Raw genomic sequence first — 12500 nt, forward strand, 5'->3', positions numbered from 1 at the left:
AAAAAAAAAAAAAAAAAAAAAAAAAAAAAAAAAAAAAAAAAAAAAAAAATCTCATTTTATTTTCATCGTAATAATAGGTTAGATAGGATGATGTCTATATTACATTATTACAATAACCAAGAATATGTCGTGCGTGTTTAATTATATTACGTATATGAAATTAAATAGAAAATCAAAAGTCCATTAGCTTATTTCACCTGTTCTCACGGAACCCTTAGGGACCTTTTGCGGAACCTTAGGGTTCCGGGTTCGAACCCTAAGGTTGAGAAACAATGGTCTAAGTGATTCTGACTTAGTATTAGTAAATGTGTCTTGACGTGTTGTATGGTTCCCCAGTATTGATCGAGCCTTCTGTTTGGTATGTGAATGCTTAATGTGTGTCTGGCGAGACATGTAATGACATTGTTTTCCAGAGCTGGGCGCGTTCCTCGGTGCGTTCTTATGTGCGTTCCGCTTTACTTTGCCCGCTGTTAGTACTCCCAAGCTATTAAAGCTTAGGAGACAGCTTCATACCGAAATAAAAGTACGGTAGGTCACATACTATAGCAAAGAAAACTTTCGTAGGCCACATCCAAAACGTAGGCCATATACTATATCGGCACCTTTATTGCTTTATTAGTTTGGGAGCGCTAACCGCAACCGAACTAAAGCGGAACGCACCTAGGAACGCGCCCAGCTCTGTTGTTTTACATGGGCGAGCGTGACCATGATGTCACGTGTTGATTTATATGTTTTGGTAAGTTTGGCGCCAAAAGTCTATGAACCAAGACACGAGTGTTATGCATGTGACTGGTGTGGTATTTTTATATGGTTATAGATTTATATTGAATATATGTCTATGGTTACACGTGCAATGCAACACTTGGCTCAACTCGCCGGTGGCAGGATTCGAACGGCCATCACCTCGACCTCCGCCGCAAGTAGCGACGCTCTAACCCACTCGGCCAGCGGAAACAATAGCAAAAACAGTCCCCCCCCCAAAAAAAAAGGTTCCGAACAAAATGAAAAAAATCCAGAATTGATGAGCACAAATGCACGTATTCCCTCATTCCATATTTTCAGTTTTTTTTTTTTTTTGCTAAACTACACTCCATCATAACAACTTTCTGCCGTGCCCAATTTTACTACACGTGTGTGTGTGTGTGTGTGTGTATAAATGATTGCATGAGCATGAGTGTGTATATGTATATACATAATTTACCTAAATGTATTCATCTAATTGTAATATACAGGAGAGGAGCAACGCTCGTGGGATCCCTGTCTCTTATCCCCAAATTAAATTATCATACTTAGCTTCTGATATATGTATGTATATGTATGTGTGTGTATGTAATGTGTTTGCGTGCGTGTATGTGTGTGATATATCTGTGTGTGTAGGTGTATGTATTTATGTGTGTATGTATGTGTGTATGTATGTGTGTCTGTGTGTGTGTGTGTAGGTATGTATGTGTGTGTGTGTGTGTGTGTGTGTGTGTGTGTGTGTGTGTGTGTGTGTGTGTGTGTGTGTGTGTGTGTGTGTGTGTGAGAGAGAGAGGTCACAGCATTACCCACACAGATCGGTCATACATGAGCTCTGAGCTCTCATCCGGGAGGGAGATAGCTAACGATCACGAGTTCAACACATGATCCAAAACCATGGGGGAATCACACACAATAATGTTAGTTATACACAAACTATCTCAATTAACTCCTAACCACTCATTAAGGTCAAATATCGCACAGTTAATTATTCCCGAACTAAAATAATAATAATAATAATAATAATAATTATAACAATAATAACAACAGTAATAATAATAATGTCGTCAGGTGATTTTATTCTTCTGGGAAGACCCGGAACCCTTCCCTTCGGCAGGAAAATATTTAATGATTTGATTCTGGTTATTGTCACACGATTTAATTCAGTACAGGAGGAAGCCTCCCTTCTTGTATAGAGTGACGTATTTAGTCTCTTGAGGGTATTTACCTTATATGGCAATCCACACGAAGACTGACAGCCCGAAGCTCCTCGCGCATCACTCGAAATGTGGGATCCCCGCTTCTTCAAATCTGCAAAAAATAAACAAATAATTAAGTAAATAAGATAAAATAAATAGATAAAAATAAAATAAATAAAAATATAAAATAAAAATAAATAAATAAAAATAAAATAAATAAAAATATAAAATAAAAAGATAAATAAAAATAAGAAAATAAAAAAATATGGTTATAAATGCCAAAAGGCCCTTTCCCCCTTAAAAGAGGGTAGCCAAACCTGCAATAAAATAAATTAAATATATGAATGAAATGAAATAAATATTATAAATGTCAAAATGCCCCTTCCCGCTTATAAGAGGGTAGCCAAACATGCGATAAACAAATCGATAAAAAAAATTAATATAAAATAAATAAATATTACTATAACTGCCATGAGGGTCTTTCCCCCTTATAAGCGGGGTAGCCAAACCGAAAAACACTTCCCATTTTATATAAATAACGCGTTGAACGCCCCCTTCTCATCTCAGTACCTAGCGGAGGACGGGTCAGCCCCGTCTCCCGCCACACGGCTCGAAATGAGAAAAGAAAGGATCAAGTTCATCCTCAAAAGATTTATAAACATAATTCAAAGCAATATAAGGAAAATAAATAATAATGGCATTCATTGAGCAGTAAAATAGATTAATTTAAATGATGATGGTGATGATGATGATGATGATGATGATGATGATGATGGTGATGATGATGATGGTGATGATGATGGTGATGATGATAATGATGATGATGGTGATGATAATGATGAATATTCCATCTTTAACCGGTTTAAATTGTAACTAATATTTACATTATCATTACAGCTATTACCATTTCCACTACCGTTACCACTATTACTATAATTGTGTGTGTGTGTGTGTGTGTGTGTGTGTGTGTGTGTGTGTGTGTGTGTGTGTGTGTGTGTGCGCGCGCGCATAAGTGATTCACAGACCTCTTCATTACCCCGATGTTAATCTTAAAGAAAAAAAACGAAGACCTCGGAAAAAATGTAAGTAAAAATAGAACATCGCTTTGCGCAAATGACTTCAAAATGGCCGCTATTAGAATCGGGTGATTGTAACCAAAGTTAAATGGAGGGAAACAGAAAAAGAAGAAAAAAAGAAAGAAAAAGAAAAAAGAAAGAAATAGATCGTTTAGAGCACAATGGTTCTGAATACTGTGATCTGCTTTCCGCAATGGTTGACATAACATGCACATTCATGCATAAACAAATAAAATAAAATAAGATAAAATAAAGATAAATAATATAGAATAAAATAAAGATGAACAAAATAAAATAAAACGAAACAAAGATAAACAAAACAAAATAAAATGAAACAAAGATAAACAAAATAAGATAAAATAAAATAAAGATAAACAAAACAAAATAAAATAAAGATAAACAAAATAAAATAAAATAAAGATGAACAAAATCAAATCAAATAAAAAATATAAACAAAATAAAGTAAAACAAAGATAAATTAAAATAAAATAAAGATAAACAAAATAAAATATACAATAAAGATACACAAAATAAAATAGAATATAAAATACAACAAATATAGATAAAAATACCCCTACGACCACATACAATAGGATACATACATGCATACATACACTAAAAGGTATTACATACATCCATCCACATTTCATCCATTCCACCACACTCATCCAACATCCATTTCTTGTCCGTCTTAGCTCCCGGTGGATGAAGGGTCATCCCTGACCACCGCCACACCTTTCGGGGTCAGAGGCAATGCAGCGAGACACAGCACCACAAATTAAGAGTCACAATAAAGGATAAGAAAATACAACTAAAATAGAATACAAAATAATACAAATTAAATCAAACGAAAATACAATATATATATATATATATATATATATATATATATATATTATATGATATACATATATATATATATGATATATATATATATATATATATATATATATATATATATATATATATATATATAATAAAATGCAAAATTTCATAAAAAATTAAACTGGCACTAAAATATAAACTACAATAACAAAAATTGCAAAATAAGACTAAAATATAATAGAAACCACAACAGAATAAAAATACCATAAAGACAACAACAAAATTAAATACAAAATACAAAAACACAATTACAAAAAAAAAAACATATAGCTAAAACTAAATACAAAAACACTTGGATAAAAAGAAATACAATTGAATATAAAATACAAGAAATAGACTATTCGAAAATGAAATCACAACAAGGAAATTATAATACGATCCACATAAGGCCGTGCCCCGGGAGCTGCAATTTGAATCCGATGACTTGCAATTAACATCAACTGCGAAGGGAGAAAAGCCCCCACACCCTTACCCCCCCTAACCGCCCACCCCCCGGAACTTGAAAGCACACCGGAATACAATTACCTCGTTTGGAAAAAAAATCCAAGAATTTTTCTTTTTCGAAAATGAACGAAAAAAAAAAAAAGTGAACTGCCTGATTTTAGTGTTTGTATCTGCGTGTGTATGCGTGTGTGTGTGTATATGTGTGTGTATGGATACATGTGTGTATAAATGTACATTGTGTGGGTATATGTGTGTATGTGTGTGTGGGTACATGTGTGCGTGTGTGTGTGTGTATGTGAGTGTATGGGTAAATGGGTGTTTACATGTACCTGTGTATGTATACCTCCATCCCGTGCCCATGTATCTACATGTATGTATGTATGTACACTCGTGTGCATATTGTACATATGTCTCGTGCATTCACACACGTACGCACGCACGCACGCGCTCCCGCCTAAGCCTCCAATCACCGTTTTCTTCGCCAACAACCCGTTTTCTTCGCCATAATGCTGGGTGAGGACATTCCCACGGTCATCTGTTCCGTCAAGATAGATGCGCTGGTGAAATACAACTTCTGCCTAGTGGAGGCCTTATGGTCTCTTGCTTTCTTCTTCATCCGTATGTTCCCCAGACTCCATCTTGAGGCAGTTGTTTGGCTGCGGCCGAAGCCGTCACCTTTGCCCTAGGTACTAAGCACCGGTTGTATTTGGGTTATCGATCTTGGGCCCACGTGGGAAAGGGAGAGGGTTCGATGCTCGAAAACTCTCATGGTACACAGAAAGAGAAAGAGAAAGAGAGAAAGAGAGAGAAAGAGAGAGAGAGAGAGAGAGAGAAAGATAGGAAAGAAAGGGAAGGAGGGAGAAGGAGAGAGAGAGAAAAGGGGAGAGAAAGAATAGAGAGCGAGAGAAGAGAGGAGAGAGGAAGAGAGAGAGATGAGACAGAGGAGAGAGAGAGAGAGACAGATAGACAGATAGAGAGAAAGGGGAGAGAGGAGAGGGAGAGAGAGAGGGAAAGGGAGAGAGAAAAAATAGAGAGCGAGAGAAGAGAAGAGAGAGGAGAGAGGGAGAGAGAGAGAGGGAGAGAGAGAGAGGGAGAGAGAGAGATGAGACAGAGGAGAGATAGAGACAGAGAGATAGACAGATAGAGAGAAAGAAGGGAGAAAGGAAAGAGAGAGAGAGAGAGAGAGATTCGTATATTGTCTTCTGCCATCCCTTCCTATTGAGGCCCCAAGGTCAGGCCACCCAAGCCCCCTTTCCATCCCTACAGCCACCCAACAGCACCCCCCTTCCTCACCCACCTCCACCCCTCCAGCCTCTTTCATTTTCATACAGATCACCCTTCCCCCTCAATACTCTTCACCCACCTTCCCCCACTACTCCTCACCCAACCTTCTCCCCACTACTCCTCACCCACTCTCCCCCACTAGTCACCCACACTTTCCCCCAATACTCCTCACCCAACCTTCCCCCCCACTATTCCTTACCCACCCTTCTCCCCACTACCCCTCACCTACCTTCCCCCACTACTCCTCACCCAACATTTCCCCCAATACTCCTCACCCACCCTTCTCCCCAATACTCCTCACCAACATTCCCCCCAATACTCCTTACCCACCTTCCCCCAATACTCCTCACCCAACCTTCCCCCACTACTCCTCACCCACCTTCCCCCAATACTCCTCACCCACTGTTCTTCCCAATACTCCTCACCCACCTTCCCCCAATACTCCTCACCCACCCTTTCCCCCCAAACGGCATCTAGCCCTCATTCCCACTCCCTCCCAACCTCAACCCGTCCCAACTCCCTCAGTCTCAAATCCCATCGCTGTAACAATCCCACAGTCCCTAAAACACACCCATCCTATGACACGCCCATAATCCCCTAAGGCACGCCCATAATCCACGCCCACATGGTGACCTACGAGAACCCTACATATGGGATTGACTTTTATATATTGCATCGATTTCTTTGAATAACAAATGAAAATAAAGCTATATCAAAATTAAAAACAAAAAATAAATAAAACAAATTCGAATAAATATAAATACATAAAACGGTGTTTTATCAAAACATATTTTACATATTTTTACAGAAAAATAGAATAAAATCTATATACTAATAAAATAATTCCTATTGATATCGATCTAAATCGGACCCGAAATCCCTCAAGGGGACACGTCCCCTCTGGCCTCTGATTGGCTGAGAGGGTGGTGACGTCACGGCAACGGAGACGACTGATTGGTTGCGAGCGAAGCGAGCTTGCCCGAAGGTCCGAACCCCCACGAAGCGGGGTCGGGCGCAGCCCGTTGCTCGTTATATCAAAATAAAAACAAAGATAGAACGAAAAGTTAAACAAGTAAGAATAAACGTAAACCACATAAAATTAAATTTAAATTGTTAAACGAAATTTCCGAGGAGGGTGGTACCAATAAACACAAATCTCCTTAATTCATTCTAACCTCGTTTCGCATCCTGGTTATTCAAAATAACGTTAGTTATTTATCGATGCTCTTATTAAATGTTGTAAATCGCTTGCAAATGTTCTGGCACGAGCAGACTGTCCACATGGAGGTCAGTGTGGATCTAGAAAACATTACCAAAGCGAAGAATCTAACCGCAAAACTAATCTAGATTTTTCCTTGATTTTACTGACTTAAGAAAGGGAAGGCATGAAATTAATAATTTAATATAATCTAAGAATCACGGAACAATGTTTTACAAACTTTATCTTTTACAAAAAAAAAAAAAAGACTCGTGAATCAAAGACAAAAATATATATAAATAAAATGAATTTAATAAAACTAAATTAGAAAAAAAATAAAAAGACAAAGTAAAACAAAATTCGAGACTCTCAAAGTTCAGCATAACGGTTTAGCAACTTCGCCTCGTTTGGAAAAATGGGAAGGCCTGTGCAGACCTCCTCCTCCTCCTCTTTTCCTCCACCTACTCCTCCTCCTCCTCTTTTCCTCCACCTACTCCTCCTCCTCCTTCTTCTCTTCCCCCACTTCCACCTCCTCCTCCATCTCTACTTCCTCCTACTCCTCCTCCTTTATCTTGTCCTCCATCTCCACCTCCTCCCCTCCTCCTCCATCTCTTCTTCTTCCTCCTCCTCCTCCTCATCTCGTCCTCCACCTCCATTTCCTCCACCACCTCCTCCTCCATCTCCTCCACTTCCTCCTCCTCCTTTATCTCGTCTTCCTCCTCCCTCCCCCTCCCCCACCTCCATCTCTTCTTCCTCCTCCACCTCCTCCTCCTCCGGCGCTTCTTGGACCACTCCTCCCGGCTGGAGCAGGAAGTTCTGGCGATCTTTATCGGCGTTTTTCTCACTTTCGTCTTCCTCCTTCCGTCGTCTTCTTCCTCCTCCTCCTTCCTCTCACACCACCACCTCCTCCTCCTCCCCCTCCACCTCTTCCTCCTTCAAAGCCTTCTTTTTATTAAACAGTTTTCTTGATTATTTTCTGTAGTTCTGCAGTAATATTAAAACAATTATTACACCAATAATTATATCAACAACGTAAATAAAAATGATGTTTCTTAGAACGATTGTGTGTGTGTATGTATACATGTGTGTGCGTGTGTATATATATGTGTGTGTGAATGTGTGTGTGCGCGTGTCTGTGTATGCGCGCGTGCGTGATCTATATTCTATAATCTATGTTTTTCTGTCGGGGTTACTATATCATCCTCCCCCCCCTTTCCTCCCCCACTCCTCCACCTCCCCCTCCATCTTATGCGGTGGGACCATCTGTGAAGGCATCCATGCATACAACACACACACACACACACACACACATACACGCGTACACGTACATTCACACACGTGAACACACACACTCGTACACGCATACACACACGTACACGTGCACACACACATGTACACGCACACTCTCGTACATGCATACACACACGTACACGTGCACACACACACACACTTAAGTGATATCTTCTTCACTTTATTTATCTATTCATTTATCAATTCATCTATTTCCTCGTCTGTATGTTTCTATTACGGGTTTTTACAAAATAAACAAATAAATAAAAATCAAATGATAATAAATAGGTAATTAATACCCACATCAGGAGAAATAACTGTCGATCACAGGTCCAACACATGATCCACGAACACTGTGAATCACAGTTAATAAAACGAATCATATAAATTTGTTAATTAATAAAACGATTTGATGGATCAGTGGTTAGCGTGCTCGACTACTTTCTTCAACGTCCCGAGTTCGATTCTCTACGACTAAACCAATCGTTAATTTGCTCATTCCTAAAACCACCCACGAGTCGCAAAATTTGCGCCAAACTCTGCCACTTCACTCCTGCAAACTTCTCCGAGAACGTAGCCGCCCGTGCATCGTCCCCGGGACCTCAAGTGTGGAGGTTCTATGACGCAGAAAAGGGGATATCACACTGGGCTATTTTTCCACCCACCTCCGATTAATCGGCGGTACCGTCAACCTCCAATACTTTTTTCCGCCGTGAAATCACTATATATATTTTGTCATTTGATATGCTGGAGGTAAGTTATTTTCCTCCAGCAAATCTGCACCAACAATCGGAGGAACATTAGCCCAGTTTGATAACGCCTTAAATAAGTGGTCTTGACTCCGCCCCCCCCATAAAACTTTCCACCAATCATAAGGCGAGCGATAGGCGTGACGTCACGGCCGATGTGCCTTTTCCGTGAGCGTGGGTGGAGATTGAACACTTGTCAATTGAAGACTTGGCTCTTCAATTCTATTCAACTAGTGATGATCGTGGGAAGGATTGGGGATGAAGAGAAAGCCTGGCGGGTGACAATCACTGAAGGAAATCTCGCTGTAGTACTCAACCCTCAAAGGATTTTTCGTTTTTTTTATATAAATATTTTTTTACATTTTCAATCTTTGCCATATGATCCCATAATGACATTTCTATTCTCATCATACATACATATATACATACACACACATTATACATGTGTAAATATATATATATAAATATATATATATATATATATACATATACACACATATAATATATATACATATATATATATATATATATATATATACATATATGTATACACATACATAAACACACACACATACTTTCCTGCGTTCGTATACTTACCAATTGTTCAATCATAGTGGAGATTGGTTAAACACAAAATTTCGTGTACGTGTAACTCGAGCATACAAATATATAAGAAAAGTTGCGCTCAACTTGTATCTCTCTTGATGGCGCAATCGGTTAAGTCCCTAACACTTGTCACGTGCTAGCGCAGGTTCAAGTCCTTAGCTGTACCACGTTGGCCTCCTCGAGTCTCTCGATGTTGATGAGTTAGAATTAAAGTGTATTATGGGCCTTGATAAAAATATATATATATCTGTTCACTGGGACGTATTCAGTGTTGTACAAACACACACACACACACACACACACACACACACACACACATATATATATATATTATATATATATATATATATATACATATATATATTTAGATGACCTCCACTTAACAAGAGCACAACCCTCACAAGTTTTGTTTTCTTTATACTTAACTTCGCTTGATTTTTCCTTTCGTTGTTTTTTTTTCTATTTAGCAGATGGCCACTTGACACGTGTGTGACCCTCACAGCTATTTCGTTTTCTTTATTCTCATCTTTTCCCTTTTTTTCCCATTTTCTTCCTTCACACTTTATTCCCATTTTTTATTCGTTTCTTCCCATTTTCTTTCCCACATTTTTCGTCCAATTTTCATTTTTTTCTCCCCATTTCTTCTTTTCTTCTCATCTTTATTTTTCTTGCCATTTTCTTTTTCCCATTTTCTTTTCTTCCCATTTTTTCTCGTTTTCTTTAAGTAATTTTCTTTTCCATCAATTTTCTTTTCTTCCCATTTTTTCTCGTTTTCTTTAACTAATTTTCTTCTCCATCAATTTTCTTTCTTTCTCCTTTTTTCTTATTTTCTTTCTCTGGAAGATGTCTTCATCCTGTCCTAAACGTCCTAGCACATTAGGCAAAGGTGACGGCAGTGCTCGCAGCTAACGGCCTCCTGGCGTATTCTCTCCCTTATCTTTCGATGCAAAGCCCGTTATCAGCTTATCTCTGCAACGTTAACATACAATAAGGATTTGGCTGCTCTTTTGGCTCCAGCGCTTCTATCCAGATGGAGGTAAGTGTCGACGAACTTTCGAAATCTGGGTGTACAGTTGGCAACACACATAACGCTACACGTTTCAGAATGTATCGGTCAAGGCAAGTGTTTAGCGCCTTGGTTGTCCGATGATTTGTGAAATATGAATTGAGTGGTTTAACCAAACGACCGAAGAAAAAAAATATATATATATATTAATAAATTAAAAATGGACAAATAAACAAACAAAAATAAAAAAAATAAAGTAATAAATACGTGAAAATGAAAATAAAATAAATGAAAAATAAAATAAAAATAAATAAGAGAAAAATACAAGACTCCTCCGGTCATTCATAGCAGCTCTGTCCACTACAGACTCTCCAACCGCCTCCGCCTCCGCCACCGCCCCGCCAGCGTCCGGCGGTCGTCCGGCGGTCTGGATCTGGTCCGGCCCGCGGTTACTGAAAGGACCTGTTCCTCCTTCTCTTCCTCCTCCTCCTCCTCTTCGTCTCAGTCGATTGAACAAACAGGTTTCCCGTTCTTCTTCGGTGTGTGTATGTGTGTGTGTGTGTGTATACGTGTGTGTGCATACGTGTGTACTTGTGTGTGTGTGTACGTGTGTGTGTATACGTGTGTGTGTATGTGTGCGTGTGTACGTGTGTGTGTATACGTGTGTGTGTATGTGTGTGTACGTGTGTGTGTGTGCGTGTGTATGTACATATGTGTGTACGTGTGTGTGTACGTGTGTGTGTGTGTGTGTGTGTGTGTGTGTGTGTGCGTGTGTGTGTGTGTGTGTGCGTGTGTGTGTACGTGTGTGTGTACGTGTGTGTGTGTGTGTGTGTGTGTGTGTGTGTGCGTGTGTGTGTGTGCGTGTGTGTGTGTGCGTGTGTGTGTGTAGGGATAAAGTATGTGTGCGCCATGGTCGAGTGGTTAAAGTACTCGTCCAACCACTAACTGTTTATGGTTCGATTCTTGGCCACGGACACGCCTTGCCCAGTGGGAAAGACAGGGAGAGAGAGGTGGGAGAGAAGTACAGAGGGAGGCAGAGGGAGGGAGAGGGAGGGAGGGAGAGGGAGGAAGAGGGAGGAGGAGGGAGGGAAGACGGAGAGGAAGAGTGAGAGGAAGAGGGGGAGGGAGGGAGGGAGAGAGAAAGAGAGAAAGAGGGAGAGAGAGAGAAAGAGAGAAAGAGGGAGAGGAAGTGTGATAGGATAAGGGAGAGGGGGAGGAAAAGGAAGAGAGAGAGAGAGAGAGAGAGAGAGAGAGGAAGAGGGGGAGAGAGGGAGAGAGAGAGAGAGAGAGAAAGAGAGGAAGAGGGAGAGAGAGGAAGAGGGAGAGAGAGGAAGAGTGAGGAAGAGAGAGAGGAGAGAGAGAGGAAGAGGGAGAGAGAGAGAGAGAGGAAGAGGGAGAGAGAGGGAGAGAGGAGGAGGGAGAGAGAGAGAGAGAGGGGTCGAGAAAGAGTGAGAGGAAAAGTGAGAGGAAGAGGGAGAGAAAGAGAGAGATTATAGAACACTAAGCCATTAAGGCACATCTTGATACTTTGTAAAAAGAGGATAGAGGCGCTAGACACACTTGTCAACATGAGAAGAACGAAGAGAGAGAGAGGGGTGACGTCTGTGGTGTTCCGAGTAATGAAGAGAGAAAAAATGAATAATATGTGGCAGAAGAACACAGACGTCATGTTCACAAAAAATTATATATACCGATATATAAGTGTATGTATATATATATATGTGTGTGTGTGTGTGTGTGTGTGTGTGTGTGTGTGTGTGTGTGCGTGTGTTTGTGCGTGTGTGTGTATAATAACAATGATAACATTAAAAATAAAATTAACGAACAAACAATAAAACAAGTAAATTAGTATACAGAATAGGTAAAAATACAATAAAATAATAAATAAATAAATTGAATAAATATAACTTGTAATGACGTATTAGAATTATACAGATTCCCATACATAGATGATCTAACACACGCTAGAACCAAACATACTAAAGTATGATCAATGGGAATTAATAAAGAACAAAATCCCACGAG

General features: G+C 39.6%; 1 protein-coding gene across 2 annotated transcripts in view; it reads right to left on the reverse strand.

Annotated features, from left to right (window-relative positions):
• The window catches only part of LOC143033249 (uncharacterized), a 483462-nt gene that overhangs the window by 414365 nt on the left and 56597 nt on the right, over positions 1-12500 (reverse strand). For both annotated transcript variants that reach the window (XM_076198461.1, XM_076198462.1), the window contains exon 2: positions 1967-2049. The gene's annotated coding sequence lies outside the window, so the exon portion shown is untranslated. The remainder of the gene's footprint in view (positions 1-1966; positions 2050-12500) is intronic.

This window comes from Oratosquilla oratoria, chromosome 15 (genome assembly GCF_046742065.1).
Source record: "Oratosquilla oratoria isolate Oo_2021 chromosome 15, ASM4674206v1, whole genome shotgun sequence".
Lineage (NCBI taxonomy): Eukaryota > Metazoa > Arthropoda > Malacostraca > Stomatopoda > Squillidae > Oratosquilla > Oratosquilla oratoria.